This window comes from Aquarana catesbeiana, linkage group LG01, assembly GCF_042186555.1.
Source record: "Aquarana catesbeiana isolate 2022-GZ linkage group LG01, ASM4218655v1, whole genome shotgun sequence".
Lineage (NCBI taxonomy): Eukaryota > Metazoa > Chordata > Amphibia > Anura > Ranidae > Aquarana > Aquarana catesbeiana.
This window is the reverse complement of record NC_133324.1, coordinates 359,916,062-359,937,773: the sequence shown is the minus strand read 5'-3', so window position 1 is coordinate 359,937,773 and position 21,712 is coordinate 359,916,062. Positions and strand designations below refer to the sequence as shown.

Below are 21,712 nucleotides of genomic sequence, written 5' to 3'. Positions count from 1 at the left end.
TAGTGTACGTTTGCATTTAGCACGAAAGAAAAAAAAAAAAATATCAAATACTTTCAGCTATTAAGCCCAAATAAAATTAACAATCCTGCATTCTGGTATCCCTCATTTTCTGAGTCATTTTTAAAAAAATGCTTTACAGCTTCTTTTCCTGCATCCCTCTGGCAATGTCATCTGGGACTGTAGTTTACTGAGCAAATAAGAAACTACAAGTCCCATGAATCCCCCCTTCCTGTTATCTTCACATTGCTGTGACTGGGAGAGGGAGAACTTGAGAAGACACACACACATTCTGAAGCCAGGATCACTAAACAACTAAATGTCATCTACTTTCCTAAAACTTTTTTTTAACATTTCTTCAGTTATTTTCTGGTGTCTTGTCTAGGCAAAATGTTGACATACATCCCAGGAGCCTTCAGGGGGGGAGGAGGAGTTTTCTCAGCTAAGCACACCCTCCTGCCTGCATGCCTGAGCTCAGGGCACATGGATTCCAGGAAGCACATGATACATGAATCATTTGCCCTTACTCAAGATGGCAACAACAAGAAATGCTAGGGGGTAATTTTTCAAAGTGAGTTCTCAACAAAATAAAGCATGGAGACATGGATGGATGGATGAAGATCTGCTTTAAAAAAAAGCACAAATTCAAAACATGCACAATTAAAATTATAACCCAGTTCACATTTTAATACTCCTCCCGAGTATGTTGATGTCACAAGTGTAAGACAGTCTAACATAGATGCTCCAAAAATCTAAGAGGCAGCTTCAAGCTTTCCAAGGTTAAACAAATAACATTTGTGATTTCCCGACTACCAATCTCGTTTTTTGGCTGGACCAAAAGGCACAGGATGGTAAATCCTAAAAAAAAGGTTAGGTGATGAGAGCTGGGTACATATCAAAACTAGGTACACCCCCCAACAAAATGACATGCCAAATGTGGCATGTAAGGAGGCTGAGGAGTGCTTAAAGCGGAAGTTCCACTTTTGTGTGGAACTCTGCTATAACTGCACACTGACACACGAGACAACTGCAAGAAGTCAGCAATATCAGTCTATCTGGAATAGTCTCTATTAATTCATAAGGCCAAACGTTATGGTACGATTACAGTATGCATTAAAAACTTTATGCACAATGAAAGAAAAAACACAAAAAGGTTCTCATAACAACTGTGAAGGTATCTAAAAGGAGTTTCTCTTTATGAAGGATAGCTGCTACTTGGTGACGTGAATTGTTGCTAAGCAGCAACTGTGACCTACAAGACTGTCAGACTGTATTAGCTCTGTCAACACAATTGATATGGGAAAGATATATGCAGGTCACCCTGCGTTCTTTTTTACAATTAAAACTGTATTATAAATCTGTGGATGGCTGCTACATGCAGTTGTGCGGTTTTATTCTCATCACTTTTAGTCTGTATATTAATGAGCAAGAGCCAGCTTGCCAAATCTCTAACACAATTAAAACAAATTCCCTGCTGCTTTGCACTGCAAGTACACAGGGTAATGTAAAAGCAAGGTGTAAGTATAGAAACCATAACGAACACCATCTAAATTTAAAAGCAGAATGCTGGTGCGACCTCAAAAACAAACAAAAAAAACAAAACAAACAGCCACATAAGCAGGGTTTTACTTTTTTTGTGAAGTAATGCACTGTAGATACAAACAAGTGCTCTATAAAGGCTGCATTCACACCTGAGCGTATCGTTTTCAGGCAGAAAGTCGCGTGTTTTTTTGCCGCAAGTTTGTAGGTCAAAAGGTCACCAATGTAAGACCCCCTTTCCGCTCAGCGGAATCAGCCAGGTCCGTCTCTGCCCACTGAATACTATGGGGAGATATCGGACGAAAAACGGACAGCACGTCTGTTTTCATCAGATCTCATCTGATCCGCCAGACAGATGGCTGAACGTATCGCCATACGTCTGTCTTGAGCGGATTGGATGGCAGGCGGGTGTCAGTGGACATATCTCCGCTGACGCCCCCCTGCCCATAGAAGTCAATAGATGGCCTGCTCGGATCCACCTGAAAATCGGACAGGTGGATCCGAGTGGGCCTATCACGTAAAAGGGCCTTAAAAAATGGAAAAAAACCTGTAATCTGCCCAAAAAGAAGCTCATGTACTTTGAGCTTCAGGCTTTTTGCTTCAGGCAACAGAATGCTCACATATGAACAGGGGCCATTTAAATGAATGAGATTTTGCTTGTTGGGCGTTTTTGAACTTTTGAGATGAGCGTTTTACGAGCTGAAAACAGTCAGGTGTGAATGCATCCTAATGGAGGGCTGTTAAAAATCAAAGCCTATAAACAATATATTTGCTCAAGAAGGCTGGCCATATATTATCCACATTTTCTTATTCAATTTCATTTAGATTTACTTTCAACTATGTAGTGCAAGGGCCTCCCTGATTGTATACCAATTGAAAGTGTTTAGGTTTGACCTCATATTATATGGTTTTGGTAAATCAAAAGGAACATTGTAAAATGTATGACCAGCAATGTATGTATAGTAAAATGTATGACCAGCCATGTATGTATAGTAAAATGTATGACAGGAAATAGTTTCAAACTCAGGTGTTCTTTGCAGGAGATGCATTCTTCCACCCATTTAAAAAAGCACTACAATGCTAATAGGGGATTACAGCTATACCTACTGCTAGGTCCTATACAGACAGTGATGAACACCACACACCAGCTGTGATAAGTATGAATCATTGTTGCTGTCTGATGCCCAGCAATAATGCAGAGGACATGGAATAGCAGCTATCCAATGTAGTTGGAAATGTTGCAATACAGTTCAGAAGCTTACACCAGCATCTTTATATGGTCATTGGTCTGAATTTTATAGCCACAATAAGCTGTAGATAAAAGGATTACTGTAACATTATCATCATAATTACTATTACTATGAAACGGCACAAAAGCTACCATTCTGCCTACTTTTATTTGGGTCTCTGGCCCAAGAAATCAATTCACCTTTTAAATGTACAGACAGCAAGAATGGCAAAAGTAATCAGTTTGGCTTGAAGAAGCAGAGCTGCTGGTCTCGTGTGTGAATCATGTGAGCTTGTCAGTGTGGCTGGCTACAGACGTCCATGATACCATTACAGAAGCAGCACTAAGTAGATTACAGCAGTAAATCAGGTCTCACAACACAGCAGGCTCTGTCTGTGCACCAAGCAGCACAGACATTTCAAAATTATTTACTTTTGTGCTTTTTGTATAAAAAAAAAACGAGATGAGAGCAAGCCAAATGAAATAGATATACAGTATAGTTAGATGTAGTACTGTAAAAGAAACACAACTATACACAATATTTCATTTGACAACCAAAGGAAAAAAGTCTTTAAGCGAATAGAAAAATATGACTTGGACTGCATGTATTTATAGTAAGTAGGAGTAAAAAGAATGACTTCCTCCCACACAAATACTTTGCTACACCCTTCCGCTTTTCTTTTCCTCCTGTGTGGCTGCTTGTTGGAACAATAAAAATCCCCTAACATCTCATAAATGCTAATTCAGTGGCTGAAAATGTAAACGTATGCAATTTCACTTGTTTAAGTTATTACAGGTATTTATATAGCGCTGTTAATTTACGCAGCGCTTTACATATATATTATACATCCACATCAGTCCCTGCCCTCAAGGAGCTTACAATCTAAGGTCCCTAACTCACATTCATACATACACATACTAGGGCCAATTTAGACAGGAGCCAATTAACCTACCAGCATGTCTTTGGAGTGTGGGAGGAAACTGGAAGAAACACAGGCAGGCACAGGGAGGATATGCAAACTCCAGGCAGGTAGTGTCATGGTTGGGATTCGAACTGAGGACCCCAGTGCTACTAGGCAGAAGTGATAACTACTTAGTCTTGTGGAAATTTTTATTAATGTATGTTGTCAGATGTCCCCCAGTGTCAGTTTTGCTGTAATACGCTCATGTGAGGGTATTCGCACATACAAACGTTGGTGGAAGACCAATGGCTGTGCAAACCTTCCCGTGGACACGGCAGATCTGTTTGCTCTTTTAAGGATGTTTCTGTTTATGCCTCACCAAGGGACTGGCCACTCCATGGCGACCGCATCTAAATTCCTAAGTAAGCAGATCTGCGTATATGGGAACCATAGCATAACCATACAAAATTATGGCCCACTGAGCCACGATAGAATATTGAGTCATTGGTAGCAGTGGAAGTGTGCACACGATTGTGTTCAGAGCCATGTGCTTGCCGCATGGTTTTGCACACAACCATCTGCACACATCACTACTGCATTTTAGGGCTGGGAGATTTTCTTTAAAAAAAAAAAAAAATCTTCCATTCTCTTAAAAAAAAAAAACTCACGATTCGAATCGAGTTTTTTTTTTTTTCTTTGGAAACCGTGCCGGTCCTGAGGCGCTGCGGGCACGAGTTTTTAGGCGAGGCCGCGGCCTCGGCCTAGTCCGCAGCGTCCGGCCGAAGCCGCGGCCTCACCTAAAAACTCATGCCCGCAGCTCCTCAGGACCGGCACGGTGTCAGCGCCGGTCCTGAGGCGCTGCGGGCATGAGTTTTTAGGCGAGGCCGCGGCTTCGACCTAGTCCACGGCGTCTGGCCGAAGCCGCGGCCTCTCCTAAAAGTTCTTTTGAATGATTGGCTGATTCTGAAGCCACGTTCTTTTGTTATCCATGTTTTTAGTATAAATAAAAGGAGCTGGCTATTCTCTTGAGGATTCTGCTGAGCTAAACGTGATACCAGCATCTCTGTTTGTGTTACTGAGAGACATACAAAGCACGCTTTCCCAGAACACCACGGGGCCATTCACAGAGCGCCGTGCTGCTCGCACGTGCGCAGTAGGAAACTGGCAGTGAAGCCGCAAGGCTCCACTGCCTGTTTCCCTTACCTGGGATGGCGGTGCCGGGACCCAAGGGGCCGAGGGACAGGTCGGCCTCAGGAGGCCGACATCGTGGGCACCCAGGACAGGTTAGTACTTATTTAAAGTCAGCAGCTACAGTGTTTGTAGCTGCTGACTTTTTTTTTTACGGCCGGAATCCCGCTTTAATACATTCTACTGGCCAGAATTCTCAATGTATTAGCTCGTTCTGCACTCCTGTGATCCGTATTCAGCTAGCAACTAGTTCGGACAAGGGAAAGTTGACTTTACAGTTGGGATCCATTCAAATCCCTGGATTGGCAAATGTTCCCCCGCTGGGGGAAAGAGCCAGCCACTCCCTCCCCCTTTACAGCCCAGTGTTCTAGTGAGTGCTGGAGGGGAAGAGCAGAGAGCTGGTGACTCACAGTCATAGCTCTCTGCTCAGAGTGGAGGGGTAGGACTGAGTGATGTTTGATTAGCGACATTTGATCGCTCAGTTCTCACTGCAGACATGGCGGCGGATCAATGCTGCATCCACCTAGGTGAGTACAAGCTGTTTTTTTTTTTTTTTTTTTTTTTTTAATAAACCCCATACTACGCCTTTTAAACAGTCAGAGATAAAAAAAAAGAAGCTCAAACACCTAAAGAAGCAGTTTTTTTGAGCTGCAATGTGCCTGAGGCCTTACAGGCATTTCCTTTCTTTCTGCCTCTAAACACACACCTTTAACAGGTGTTAGAGGCAAAATAAAATAAAATCAGTTGTGTATTCAGGAGAGGAGCGTTTGAGCAAGAAAAAACACTTGGCGCGTCTAAACGCCTGTAAATACACAATGCTAGGCGCATTTAGTGCTTAAGCATTCCAATGACCAGAATAAATTAATACTCTGGAAAATGGAATAAAAGAATGATGAAATGCTTGACGTGCCTAAACACATTTGCAAAACGTGGCTTTAGGCTCACTTTTTAAGCTGCTTTTCTCCTGCCAGGAGCAAAGGCTTTCAGAGGAGCTGAGCAAACGTCCAGTATGCATGAAGCCCTAGAGTGCAGCTGGCAATTCACAGCATATCGGCTTCTATCTGATGCTTTTCATGCAAAGATTTTGCTTTGCCTGTGGCTACCTGAGCAATGTAATACGTCTTTGTTCAACAATACAAACTATGAAAATATGTTTGCATTTAGACAAAATGTAAAATGTGCAGTTCAAACTTGAATCATGTTATTTTCTTTTAAACGTATCCTGTACAATGGAAGCCCGCTTTATTAGATGCCTATCTGCCAGACAGGAAGGGCGGAATACTCTATAGTCCTCACAGCATGAAATGGATATAAAAAAAAGTAACAATATACAGGAAGAAAGAGGATCACCACATCATAATTAACTCCTTCATTTACAAGTAAAAGTCAACCCTGGGCACAATATAACTTGGACAACCTTCCTTGAAAACGATTATCACAGCACAAGCCGCTAGAGCCATTGGTTACGGCATTGTGTCGCCCCAAAATACTTAATAATATTTACAAGCTTCCCTGACTGGACTAAAAATAAAAAATGTTAGGCACTATTCACATAAGGGCATTTGAAATCCTGGGCTGGGATTCTGCCCGTGATTCCAAATCGTGGCAGAATGTGCAACACGTGAATCTTTTGGGTGACAAACAAGCCTAGGACATAGTTACATATAGTTACATAGTTAGTAAGGTTGAATAAAGACACCAGTCCATCCAGTTCAACCTGAGTGAGTACACCCTCACATCAGTCCCTACCCTCAAGAAACCCACAATCCAAGGTCCCCAACTCACATTAATATACTAGGGCCAATTTTGGACAGAAACCAATTAACCACTTAACAACCGGCCCATAGCCGAATGACGGCTGCAGGGCGGTTGCTTAACTCTGGGAGGACATCATATGACGTCCTCCCGGAATTCCCCTCTGGCGCGCACCCGAGCACATCCGTGACCGCCGGGTCCTGATCGCGGCCGTTTACCATGTGATCGCGCCGTCAAATGACGGCGCGATCACATGTAAACAGACCGGTGTCATCTGATGACGCCGGTTCCTCTCCTCCCCTCCTGTGTACCGATCGGTACACTGTGGAGGAGAGGGAGATGGATGGATGGCTGCAGCGCTGTGGGCTGGATGTGTGGTGCCCACAGCGCTGCACAGAGACATCCAGCCATCCATCCATCCATGCTCAGCCATCCCTTCTGCTGTGCAATACTCTGCAAAGCCCACAATACTCTGCAATACCCCCACAATACTCTGCAATACCCCCACAATACTCTGCAATACCCCCACAATACTCTGCAATACCCCCGCCATGCTGAGCCATGCTCGGCTGTACTCGGCCCCTGTATGTGGCCAGGCTGTGGAAGTCTCACACATGTGATATCGCCATACTCAGGAGGAGTAGGAGAATCTATTTTGGGGTGTCATTTTTGGTATGTACATGTTATGTGGTAGAAATATTGTATAAATGGACAACTTTGTGTTAAAAAAAAAATGCATTTTAAACCACTTCCCGCCCGCCGGCCGTCATACAACGTCCTTGACTTTGTGCGGGGATATCTAAATGATGCCTGCAGCTACAGGCATCATTCAGATATCAGCTTTTTCAGCCGGCGATTCCCTACACCATAAGAACGATCATAGCGGCTGTTCCACTGCTTGATCGTTCTTACGGGAGGCGAGAGGGGATGTCCCCCCCTCCCGCGCTTCTACCGACTCACAGCTACGATCGAAGCCAGGATCGTTTTTTTTTTTTTTTTTTTTAATTTCAGGCTTCCCAGCCTAGAGGTGAAATGTGGGGTCTTATTGCGCAGAGCAGGTAAGTATAACATTTTTTTTTCTAAAATAACAAACAAGACTTTAATATCGCTTTCATGATGCCAGAACTCTGCCTATATCAGCCAGAGCTACCCCATACCCACTGCCTTTAAAGCTGAGACTTCACTCAAATGGGCACATAGAACAAGCATTTACTTTACTTTTTAAAGCCAATGCGTGTTACAAAAGTAACAAAAAGTGAATGGTGAAGTTCCCACACCAAAATCATATCATATAAACCTTACTTTTCTTATCTCCTACTTTATTAGCTTTCAGAAGATCCCTGAAAACCCTTCTCTTCAGAGAAGCCTATCCTACCCACACCTAACAACTGTATTTTCATTTTTTTTTTTCCCATCAGCTCATCCCCACACCTTTTGTTTCCACTTGACCCTCCCTTCTAGATTGTAAGCTCTAACGAGCAGGGCCCTCTGATCCCTCCTGTATTGATTTGTATTGTAAGTGTACTGTCTGCCCCATGTTGTAAAGCGCTGCGCAAACTGTTGGCGCTATATAAATCCTGTATAATAATAATATTACTTTTGCTCATTCTTTTTGGCCTTCAACAATTGATAAGCTTTGCAAGTGGTCAAAGCCTATATATATATAAAAAATATAGCACTACCCTATAAACAAAAACCTATGGCAAACAATCATAGAAAACAGTGATGATATGTGAAGTACAATCTCTTTGATAAATAAGTCCCAGCAAACAATACTGTAGATCAATGCCCAGCTTTACTCCCTGTCATCCACAATAGGAGCTCACAAGATGAACAGACATCCAAGCTATGGATAGGTCAAAACAGGCTCAAGTATTTTCCAAGTGTAACCAAGTTTTTGCTTTTTTTTTTTTTAAACTGTCACAGTGCACTGCTGAGTACATACAACATATACACGACAACTTAAATAATAGGGACTTTTAAAGATTTTTATTGCGTTTAAAAAAATCTGCGTTTTTTTAAACGCGGTGCGGTGTCCATCAAAAAAAAAAGAAAAAGACTCTTTTCGAATCGTGAATCGAGTTTTTTTTTTTTGATGGACACCGCGCCGGTCCTGAGGAGCTTCAGGCAGGAGTTTTTAGGCGAGGCCGTGACCTCGGCCTAGTCCGCAGCTTCCAGCCTTGCGGACTAGGCCGTAGCCATGGCCTCGCCTAAAAACTCCTGCCTGCAGCTCCTCGGGACCGGTGCGGTGTCAGAGCCGGTCCTGGTGGAAAAAAAAAAAAAAAAAATCTAAAAAAATCAATTTGCTGAAAATTTGAATCGATTCAACTCGATTCAAGATTCAAATCGATTTTTTCCCCAGCCCTAGTAGGTACATAAACATATGAGAACCATCGCAAATCACATACACAAGTTAACATACATATGAACAATCACATCATCATACTGGATGAGTAAAAACATGGATTTGCATAAGTAGGATATGCGTACGAGTAACTACAAGTAAAGATTACAAACAGTAAAGGAGCAATTAATCATTGCTGGTGTAGTAGATAGAAAAGGGACTTTTTACAGTGCAAACCAGTCTGTAAAGTCAGTATGCTAATTCCAATCAAACTCGTGTTTTGTAAATGCAAAAGGCAAATGACAAACACAGGCACTGACAAGAGCGTTATGTATCAAAATATGCTAAAACAGTTCAAAATGCTTTCAGGATTTTTACAGCCCTGTATCTGATATTTTAACCTAACAAAATAACAAATGCCTAATTTAACCTGTTCATTTCCAAGCAATACTGATAAGCCAGTGGTCTCTGAGGTCTAAAACAGCCTAATATGTTGCAATAAATGGCTCACGTTTTAGAACATACAAGCCAGCCCATAAACACCAAGATGAAAAATACTGCTTTGGAGGACAAATGTAAAAACAAGTATAACACTATAAAAAAAATAAAAAGTACTCAGGCACATTTTTTGGGTCAGTCATGGTACAAGTCAAAGGATAAAAGCCTCAAGCGAGTCATGTGCATGCCCATAGATGGAAAGAATTCAAGGCATGTCAGATTATCAGTGAATCTCTTTGAAAAAAAAGTAAGGATTTCAGACAACAGTGATCATTAAAAGAACCCTATATACAGGATCGGCTATAGGAAATAGTGCCTGTAATTTGTGTATTTTTGAATATGGGATTGACATGGACATTCACTGTACTGTTCATTTAAGCACAAGAGACTCCATTTTGTTCTCACTGTTGAAATGTGTTCTGTAACCTTCACCTAACACACAGACACTTCTCCTAATAAACGCTCTCTACTCCCCCCTTCCCTCCTCAAGGTTTTACTTTTGCTATTCGCTAGTTTTTAATAATATATTTCTATTTGTTAGCTTTTAATAACATTTCTATTTGTTAGTTTTTAATAACATCTCACACCACCCCTTTCTTATCTATGTATAAAATAACATGTAATAATACATTTTCACGGAACGGACATTTTAAACACAGTGATTGAGTCCTGTGAATCTGTTCCTGCAGCTGCAGTATTAACTTTGTTTTAGAGTCTCAATCAGAAATCAGTCATATCAGCTTGGCGAGCCAGCCAGGAGTTTTGGCAGAGTCTCCAGAAGGAACCGCGCTTCGATCGGGATCATCGGGAAATGCAGACCTCAAATGCCGGCTAGGTAAGCTGCCCTTAAGCTTGCTATATTTCTGCCTTTTCCTATGTATCCTATCTGTCGGTTCTCAAGGAAACCAGTGCAAATGGGGAGAATACCGCGCTATATTATACAGAGGATTGTTTGAAAATCGTGTTTAAAAAAAAAATTACTGTGAATACCAACAAACCATATGTGATTACAAATTCTGAAAAAAAATAACTAAAAAAGCAGCCGCTCTATGTGAGATACACACAATAACATAAATAATACCAAAGGTAGCAGCGCTAATGTCCCCTACGTGAACAACAAATACTATTAAGATTACCTCAATATTGGCAAAGGATAAAAAAGTTAGTGCAAGCTTGTGGGTGCCAACAAAATTATTGAATTATGCCCACATTCATTAATATAATCCAAACACAGCAAATAAAAGTCCAAAATTGAAATAATGTTCAAAAAAGTTTTAAGTATATAGTGAGAAGGCCAGGACCCAACTCCGGTCTTCAGCGTAAATGAATAAGTGAATGGGTAAAACTTTCCTCCACCGCACCACTGTGATAATTCAATAAGAAGTGTGCGCTTACCACAAGGCAAGCCCAGAAGAGCTTGCGACCTTAACCTGGTCGGGGCCTTTATCCGGATGGACCGGAGGGGGAACAGTCTCCACTTCCTATACCCAGAAGGAATGTTGAATGACACAGCTCCACCAAGCCAAAGGGATCAGTCACACCATGGAGGGATATATAAATAACTCCAAGTACCAGGGATGGTTCCCAATTATCCAAATATTTGTTAGCAAGTGCCGTTAAAGTCCACCCAGGGGAATTTCCTTTTTCTACACACAGGTGCAGCACCGCCCCTCCCGACCCAGGGAAGCAAATCACCCCACACCGATTGTTAAGCTTTGGTAGAAAATACCACGCACGATTTAGCAACCCTGATGCTCAAGGAAACCAGACCACTCTCGGACCTTTCTGGTTGGGTAACGTGTGTGTGAATGTGTATGTGTATGTGTCCCCCTTCACGGGTTGGACTATGTGTGGATAGGGAAAATCCTCTGCAGTTCCCTGCGTTGACTCCTTGTGGGCGACCTGGATCAGAGGCGCATGGTAGGGTCAGATAAAACTCACAGAGAAGAGACGAGGAGGCTCTCTTAATGAGTGTTTTGTCTATTGTCATAAACCCCTTCTATCCACGTAGATAAGTGGAGACTATTCTTGTAAATCTGCAGGTTTGCTGTACTATTTGTTTTAGAGGCAAGAGGGTATAGGCACAAGTAGAGAAGACTGGCCAGTCATTATGGGCATTAAATTAAGGGAATGAAGGGAGAGAGGCCTTCAGAAAATGCCCAGTGCAAGATGAGCGCTAGAGAATATATGAACCGAAGGTATGGTTCCGCCTATACTGAGCCCCTAGATAAATGGGTAGAATGGACAAGGGGAACAGCTAAACCTTTAAAATCTGAAGGGACTTTTGATTTAAAAGTATGGCAAACTTTTCTGCACGATTATGGCCCACTACTGTGCAGTGAAGGAACATGGAGAATAGCTTGCACATGGGGGACAGAAGCTAAAGTAGCAAATCAAACTGGCTTGACGGAGATATTTAATAAAAGTACTGCCCAAATTTACTACGTTTGGCCAGAAGACTCTGTAGAGGAGGACGCCCCACCTTATGTGGCTGCCAGTTAGGCTTTAAGGGGTCCACGCACAAAAGCAAAAGAATCAGATTACATGGAACACACAAAAGATGAGCTATGCAATATAGTAGAGAGTAGAGGTTTAACAGCCCCATATCAACCTACAAAGAGGATTTGGGCTCGTATCCTAGATACAGATGATTGGCATAAATTAAAAGGCACATATGCTAAACTAGATCTCTCTGAACTTAAGGCTTTGGCCAGAGAAAGAGAGATAGAGTCTGAACTTCCGGAGCAAACCATAATTTCCAAATTGTGGCAGCAAGATGAAGAGAGAAGGAAGGGAGATGCCAGCCCTTCTGCCCCTGGCATAGAGCAATCTGTTGCAGTTTATCCTGTCAGAACCCAATTAGTTTTTGAAGGTGATGCTGTTGACAGCAAGTCTCAAATTAAATGGCATGTACCCTTTAGTCCCCAAGATATGAGAGCCATATTAGAGGGATTGGGAGATCCTAGAAAGAATCCAATTGGGTTTGCAAACAAACTTAGTGCTGCACAGGAAGCTACTGACATTCATCAGCTTCTTAATAAAGCAGTGGGAAGCAACATGTCTGGCTATATACTTAAAGAATGTGGTGTAGACGTCAAAAATCTAGGTAAGATGGTTAGTGGACGGGAGGTTTGTGAGAAATTGAAGGAAAAATTGCCCCAACTATATGGACAAATCAGACATGCTGAATTTATGAATGCTAAGCAAGGGAAAGAGGAAGCAGCAGGGGCTTATTGGAGGCGGTTAAGCGATATGGCTGAGGAAGCAGGCATTAAAATAGAGGAAGAGAAGGCGGGTGAAACTGCAAGTCCATCTACACAACTGGTGAAACAAAGGTTTCTTGATGGTTTAATACCCGAGTTGAAAGAAAAGTTGTTCACAGCAAGGCCTGAGGCAGGCAATATGTCTAGTCGAGACGTCCTGCCTATCCTGTTATCCATAGAAAACAGGATTAACCAAAAAGACAGCAAACTCAAGGTAATGTACATGGGGAAGCAGAGAGGAAGAGGCAAAGGCAATTTCAGAAATCATGGCAATCGGGGACCAATTATATGCTACAATTGTGATGGGGAAGGACACATAGCCAAATTCTGCCATCTTCCTGACCGTAGACTGGAAAAGAGCTTAGAGGCACCTCATGCTGATCCCAGTTCTCTGCCAAAAGCAGTGGATCAGGCATAGGAAAATGGCATGCCAGTATCAATCATGTTAAATAGGGGAGACAATGGTCCCGAGGCCAGAGTAAAAGTATTTTTACAAGAACTCCCCTATCCTGGAGGAGAAACAGAATTAACCTGTTTAATTGATACTGGTGAAAGCCGAAGTGTTTTTAATATAGAGGACTTACCTCCAGGATTATTATCTACAAATGTTATCTCTGGTGTTGGCCTAACCGGGACCTCTACTGATTTGGTTGAGTCCAAGCCACTTAAACTCAGGCTAGGACAGAAAACAGAAATTGTCACTAAAGTGTTAAGTTTCAGACACAGTTCCTACCAATCTTTTGGGAGCTGACATTTTGAACCAAATTTTAGCAAACATAGACTACACTCCTACAGGAGTCCAAGTGGTCAGTAGTCTGTCAGGAGAAGTTTTAAATTCTGCCTGTGGAGAATTTTTAATCCAGGACTCCACTCCACCATTCCCACCAGAATTGAAAGTGATTCCCGCTGAATTATGGGCCACCAGCAAATATGATGTAGGTCTGCTGGATTGCACCCCAGTCATGATAAAAATTAAACCAGGAGCCCATCTCCCACAGATTAAACAGTACCCACTGAGTATTGCTCAGACTGAGGGAATAAAGGATCAAATCACTCAACTGAAAGCAGCACGGGTTGTTGTACCAATTAAGTCCCAGGTCAATACACCCCTGTTCCCAATTGCAAAGAAGCCAGACAAGAAGGGTGGGCAGGTGACATACCGCATGGTGCATGATTTGAGAGCCATTAACAATATAATAGAGGCAGATACCCCAATCGTGCCCAACCCCTGTACTTTAAGCAGAATACCTGCCTCTAGCACCTGCTTTACAGTGATTGATCTTGCAAATGCTTTCTTTTCGGTGTCCCTGCTCCCAGATTGCTGGCACCTTTTTTCATTTACCCATGATGCTCAAAAGTTAGCATGGACAAGATTGCCCCAAGGCTGTGCGAGTAGCCCCTCTGAATATAATACTGCGTTAAAGCAAGTATTGGACCAATGGTCGCCCTCACACCCAAACACAGTTTTGCTTCAGTACATAGACGATTTGCTTATTTGTTCTGATACAAAGGACATTTGTAGCAGAGAAACAGTAAGCCTTCTCATGTTTCTCTATAACAGTAACAACAAAGTTAGCAAAGATAAGCTAGAATACTGCCAAGAGAAAGTGATCTTCCTGGGTCACTGCATTTCACATGTAATCCGTCACCTAACCCCAGATCGAGTTAAAACTCTACAAAACTTTGAAAAGCCAAGAAATGTACGGCAACTACGTGCCTTCCTGGGGTTAGCGGGATATTGTAGGGACTGGATTCCAAATGCATCAGAACTTATGGCTCCTCTAAATGAGGCTACCACTAGAAACCCCTAAACAACCACATGGGCTGTCCCCCCTATGAGATTTTGTTTGGAGGGCCACCCAAAACAGGGCTATATTTTCCCCAACAGTTGCAGGCTTCTCACTCTAATCTGTTAGAATATGTTCAGATTTTGCAAAGAACATTGTATAAAATACATGAAGGTGTTTATAAATCTATCCCCGACCCAGATTTTGTTTCAGGTATTCACAGAATCCAACCAGGTGACTGGGTGGTGGTCAAGTGACACGTCAGAAAGCCACTAGAACCAAAATTTGACGGACCACATTTGGTGCTTTTGACAACTGGTTCTGCTGTCAAGTTGGAAGGAAAGTCCACCTGGATTCACGCCAGTCACTGCAAGAAAATCCTGAAGTGATGATATCCTTTGAAAAAATTATGATAATGTTTCTTTTCTTTTTGTTGTTTGTGAGAACTGAGACATGGAAAAATAACCCTTTCATCCAAATGTTAAAATTGTATGCAACCCATAGCAATGCTAGTAACTGCTGGGTGTGTTCTCACTTACATCCCCAAACAGGAACAATACCCATGATAGCAATGCCTCTCAATTTCACTGATCTAAACAGGACCAGAATAAATGGCTCATACATCGTCTCCACAGCTAATGAGCACAGATCAGTAACTTTGATGGTTTCAAAACAGATAAACACTCCACAGATTTGTTTAAACATTACATGCCCGTTTAACACTAAATGTACATGGTTGGGCAATTCAGATTGCACCGGAGCAAAAATTACAGTTTATGGAGGAAACTATGGTCAATATTATTATATCCCAGATCCAGAACTAAATAGAACCCTTTATAGTACAAATTTCTCACAGTTCCCAATATGTGAAAATATCAGTTACCTGAGATTCCATGTTATTGCTTCCAGTTTTTTAGGAGCAGGCATACCGTCCATACGTAGAGGATTATATTATATATGTCGTAATAAAGCTTACGCCTGGCTTCCTACTAATGTTACAGGTACATGTTATATTGGGAAGTTAGTACCTGCTTTGGTTGTTCGCAAAGATACAGTGCGACCAGATCAAAGTCCAGAATACCCTTTAGTGTTCAAAAGAGAGCTGTTCACTGAAGGTGAAATGGCATGGTCATGGTTCCCTTCCTGGACAGGATGGGGAATTGAAGCAATTAAAAGACTAAATAATTACACTAGAATTGTAGACGAGATTATTAACCTTACTACCACTGATATAGGTTTATTAAATGAAGAAATGGCTCAGCTTAAAAAAGTAGTATTAGAGCACAGATTAACGCTAAATTATCTTACTGCAGCTCAAGGTGGAATGTGTAAGGTATTTCGCACTGACTGTTGTATATACATTTCTGATAATGAGGACATTATTAAAGGGCATCTTGCTAACATAAGAGAACTACAGAATAAGGCCAGAGATATTGCTAAAGATGGATGGAACCTCTTTCAGGGTTTAGGAGGTTTTGGTGATTTTTTTATATGGCATAGCAACATGGAAACTAGGCGCTTACATTGTGATGTTCCTGTTTCTCATATTTGTTATTTACTTCCTCATCAGGCTATGCCTCTGTGTGACTACCCGCTGTACCAACAAATGTACCACCAGCCCTGATGAACCCATTATTGTGAGAAAGCTAGGAGAGAGCTGAAAAGGACGCCGTCTCTCTACGCCAATGTAACAGGAGTTACCAGCAATCGGCTGAATGTAATGTGGAGAAGAATGGTGTCAAACAAAAGGGGGGGAAATGACATGGACATTCACTGTACTGTTCATTTAAGCACAAGAGACTCCATTTTGTTCTCACTGTTGAAATTTGTTCTGTAACCTTCACCTAACACACAGACACTTCTACTAAACGCTCTCTACTCTCCCCTCCCTTCTCAAGGTTTTACTTTTGCAATTGTTCTATTCGCTAGTTTTTAATAACATCTCACACCACCCCTTTCTTATCTATGTATAAAATAACATGTAATAAAAAATTTTCACGGAACGCACATTTTAAACACAGTGATTGAGTCCTGTGAATCTGTTCCTGCAGCTGCAGTATTAACTTTGTTTTAGAGTCTCAATCAGAAATCAGTCATATTTCTGATTGGGACTCGAAGAACTAGGTTTTAAACTTACAAAATTCTATGAATCATATGTATATGTACTACCCTTGGGCTCTATGCACAATGGGCTTAAAAAAAAAAATCTGGTCTCTCAGGAGTAAAAAAACACTCATATAGAGCATTTTTTGTACAAAGTTTAGACGAGTTTAGGAGAGTTTTATGATTTTTCTGTCAGTAAGCTCCAGATCAGAAACGCGAACCAGAAGGGGTTATTTTTCTGCCTCTAAACGTTAAACTCAAAATATGCCTCTTAACGTCCTAATGTACATGGACACATAGGAGAACATTGAGCTGCTTCTACTGGCAGGACACAACTCCTGTAGAAGCAGCAATTTTTAAGCCAACAGTGTGCATGGAGCCTTTCTGTGGGTACTATTTATAGGGCCCCTATTCCCCAGTCAGACATGTAAAAGAAATCAAAACTAAAGCTAAAATGAAACTGCAAGCAGGCAGCTCTTTATTGTACAAGAGACATGCTTTGTCTCTTCTGCAATAAGACAATTACTTGCCTGCTCACAGCCTTCTAATGAATGTATACGGAGCCGTGTTCTCAGCAGGCATTCCTGGCGCACTCTCATCGTGTCATAATGTAACTGAGTAAACAAGGAGGTGAGCGTGCATTGCACTCGGTGAAGGGAGCACTTTATAGAGTGGTGTGGAGTCTCAGTGAAGCACGTTGGATTAGAAAATTCCTTTTTTGCATCTTTATAGGAAGATCTTTCACATAGATAGGTCACAAATGGACTCCAATTGAATTTTGGGCACTTTATGAACTTTATTGTATGTTGTTTAGTTTATATATTAGGTTCACCAGCAGCGCTATCACATTTTATTACCAGACTGTCATAATGCCCCCCATTTGCAAGCGTGGGATGGGATGACGCCATCTTCTGCTGGCCAATTAAAAGACTGAAAACCCAGTACCCAAAAAGTAGCCCAGGAAAAAGGGGAGAAATCCAGGGGTGTAATGCATTGCTGAAAGGGGGAGGGGAGTATTTTGTGGAGTTCAGATCCACTTAAAAAAAAAAATAATAATAAATACACATTTATTGCAAGTAAAAAAAAAAAAAAAAAAAAAAGTGCAATGTGCATTATTATAACTTTTTTATTATTTTTTTTTTTTTTTTTTTTTTTTTTTTTAGGAGCTCAGAAAGCATTGCACCCACGACCAGCAGACCACAGGTGTAATGTCAGGCTCCAGCAGACTGTCAGTGTAGCCTGCCCATACCTCCAATATATCGGCAGACAGTTACTGAATGACAGGAAGCTTAATGGACTAGTTCATAGAGAACTACAAGCCGTCAGCTGCTGACAGTAGTTGTAGTTTGATTCACAAAACTCTGTGAATTAATGACGTGACCGTGTGGGTGGAGCACCGCATGGCCACGCTCTTTTTGAATTGTGAAAGCGAGCGCGGGGAACAAGATCCCTAGCCCACTGTCCCAGGGAGAGGGGGATGGGCAGGTAGATGCCCTAAACATGGTTGTAACATGTTCACAAAAGGTAAAATTATCCTTCATGGGCACATTCATACTTCTGCTTCATGGTAAGGCAGATGAACACACATTACCACAATTGCACAAGGGTAGACTGTGTGATGTCATTCATTTTGAATGGCACTTGAACGCACATATCATAGCAAAAAACAAGTATTGCCCCACACCACACAGAAGTAAATGCTCACTCGATGGTCAGAGTGAACATGCATTGAGACCCATTCAAATGAATAGGCTGCCTATTTGTAACATGCATCAGCACACAAAAACGAGTGTAGTAATGATACACAGAAGTGTAAACGGGTCCAAAACTAGCATCACTACTACTACTACCCAGCATTCAATAGCTCTCTCTTTAGAGATATGAACACACGGCTTAGTCATATGGTATAGCCAATACTATCTTAAAGTGGATGTAAACCCGAATTTTTTTTTTTTTTTGTCATAATGTAGAGTATAAGATTTCCTATCATTTGAGCCCAGTCTTGCCACAAAGAGTTAATCCATCTCTGAGCAATCCTTTTATTGTTCAGTGAGAGAAATCTTGACAAACAGAGAAAAACTTTGTCAAATCCTCCCCCTTGCTGTGAGTGACAGGTGATTTACATCTCGTGCACTAGCCTAAGAGCCCATTCACACAGGGACGACTTGTCAGGCAACCTAGTCGCCTGACAAGTCGCTTCCCGTTCTGTGCTATGGAACCGTTCTAAGGGGAGCGACGCAAGTCGCTCCGACTTAGAAAAAGGTTCCTGTACGACTTCGGGGGCGACTTGGGGCGACTTGCATAGACTTCTATACAGAAGTCGTTTTGCAAGTCGCCCGGGCAGTCGTTTGCAGGTCGAAGTCGTGTTGCCCCTGTGTGAATGGGCTCTAAGACATTCGTTATTTTTTTAATTCCCTCCCCCACTCCTTTCTTCGGCAGCTCTGCAAGGATTGGCTGTTCCACACCTCAGCATAATTTGGCATGCTGAAGTCATGTGGTTACTTTCCTGTCTTTTCACTGGATGTTAGAGATCATAGCAAAAGTTCATTGTAAGAAATACACAGGAGAAAATGCATATTTACAAGGGGAGTGTAGAGGTGGGCGGGGAGTCTACTGACATCACGACTCCACCCACCGAGCTCCAGACAACAGACCCACCCACAGAATATGCAGTTTTTCGGGTCTCATAACAGACAGAGGGGAGACATTTGACAGGTAAAGATACATACAGGAGGCATGTATATCCTTATAGATAACCCCTATGACAGTAGCTTAGAAAGGATGACATTGGGTTTACATCCACTTTAAGCAAACTGCTGAATTGCATGTTTATTTTTCAACTTGTGTACCGAACTGAAGAGAGAGCTAGGTGAAGAAAGAATGAAGTGCTAACTTTATAGGAAGTGCTAACTATAAAGAATAAGCTTATCTAAAGATCAAGCACTTTACAAACTGGAAGACAGAAGAAAATGTTATAAGTGCCTCTGCAAGTCGTAAATTTGTAATGGCCTAAATTTATTTAACATATTGCCACATGTAGTTCTCCCTAAAACAAAAACAAAAAGCATTTAATATGAAGTCATATTTAGCAATTTAATATTTTCACCTCTCCGAAATGATGCATTAGTTGGGATTAAATGAGATTAACCTGTGATTATCAAATGACTTCCAGTTCTATTTTTATTTCAGGATTAGAGAACGATTCATACACACTCTAGTCACTGTATATAATAGATTGCATACCATTTGGAAAAATGAACTTAATTTTAGAAATAATAAAATGTATTTGAATATGTTCTGTTCTACCCATATGATGGTGAACAGACGGCTGACTCGTAAAAACAATAAATTAGTCAAAAAAGCATCGCCTCAATGAAAACGTCAGAGTGCCACTAATAAGCAAATGTTTGCCATTTTTTTGCAGGATGAAAAAGGAGAGCCAAATAACTCAATTTTTTATTTTACACCAAGATTAGAAGGCAACCTACATTTTTAAATAGCACAAGTTGTTAATCATGTGTGTGTAGACTAAGCTTAGATGACAACCATATCCTTTAATGATGCAACTGAATATTTATATCCAAGCCCATCAGTGGAAAAAGGTGCAACTCACAGCTTATGGCAACAATCACAGCTCACGTGAATACTTGCATCGATGTGTAACAAAAGGATGGCAAGTATGAACTGCCAGGGCCTTTTAAAGGACAAGTATTGTTAAAAGCATTGTACCTTGATAATGAAAGGCAATTAATAGTATTCAGTATTTGAATTTCCCAATGCCCCTCTTTACAGATGCAGACCTATCCAGCATAAGAAACAAGCATGAATAAATCTCTAACACTGTAGAGGAGTAGTTTTGTTTAAATGAGGAATTCAAATTACCAGGTCATGGTTTCTCAGACATAAAGGCACAGCTATAAGATATGCTATGTTGGAATCGCACACAATTTAGTGGAGAAACAGACACATTTAGGGGGTGTCACTCTCCCGAGTCCCCTCACTCTCACTGGATCCTCCCAATTCATGTTATTACAGGATACAGTAATGACATGAAGGTCAGCAGGGAGCCCAGGAGATCGACACTCCCAGAAGTGTTGGTTTCATTGCAGACTTCGGAAGAAGATCTCTATTTATTAGAACCGTATTCTGGTGGCATGGCCAGAGAGGGAAAGGTAAGTAATTACAAGCTTATTTCACAGGTATGTCTGTTTGGGGAACTCATCTTTTTATATAACACGGTCACTTTAAATCACTGGAGGACTCCTTTCACACTGATGCGTGGCAAAAGATGCCAATTAAACGCCGGTCGTTTTTGTGGCACTTTTGAGGCGCTAGCGATGTACTATTTTAAGGTCGCGTTACAACGTGACCTAAACAAAAGAAAAAAGGGAGCCGTTTTGCGTCGCTTTTGAAGCTCTTTTAAGGCGCTTTGGAAGCGCCGCCCTTTCATTTCAATGGGCAGGGGCGTTTTGGAGGTGCTTTTTAAAGCGTTCCAAACATGCCCCAAAGATGTTGCTTGCAGGACTTTCTTCACCGTGTCGCAAGTGCACACACCCAGTGTGAAAGCATCCGTTGAAACGAACGGAAGGAAGTTTTCAGGCGCTATTTTTAACGCAAAAGCACCTGAAAACCGCCTCGTTGTGGAAGGGGTCTTAAAGTGTTAGTACAGTGCGAATCCTGCTGCACCAGCTGAGATTCAGCCTGCCTATTAATGGTTCGAATGTACCAAGTTGATTGATGGATCAGCTTGGGTACAACCAGTCTGCCCTGGATTCTTTTGTGATTATTGCTAGCGGCTATAGCGGCCGCCAGAGATCATTGCCTGTCTTCCAGCGGGGATGGCTACCCCCCCAACGGAAGAAGATAATTTCCGATTTCCCTGTCAGCACTGTCCGTGGTTGCAGGAAAGAAATTCCCACCGTGTATGGCAGTCTTAGGCAAACTAATCGTGAAAAAGAATATATCCACAACACAAAACCTTTTTATATCATTTCGCCTTATAAATAATCCCCCTCGGTTCCTTCTTCCTTACTTGTGGCAATGGCCAGAATGTCACGCATGTACATTGAGTGATAACTAAGTATTGGGCAAGTACACTTCTCGTGTCT

The 21,712-nt window shown here is 41.7% G+C and overlaps 1 protein-coding gene across 1 annotated transcript in view; it reads right to left on the bottom strand.

Moving 5' to 3' along the window:
* LOC141146459 (hippocampus abundant transcript-like protein 1) overlaps positions 1 to 21,712 on the bottom strand; it is a 136,238-nt gene that overhangs the window by 94,073 nt on the left and 20,453 nt on the right. The gene's annotated exons all lie outside the window — the stretch shown is intronic.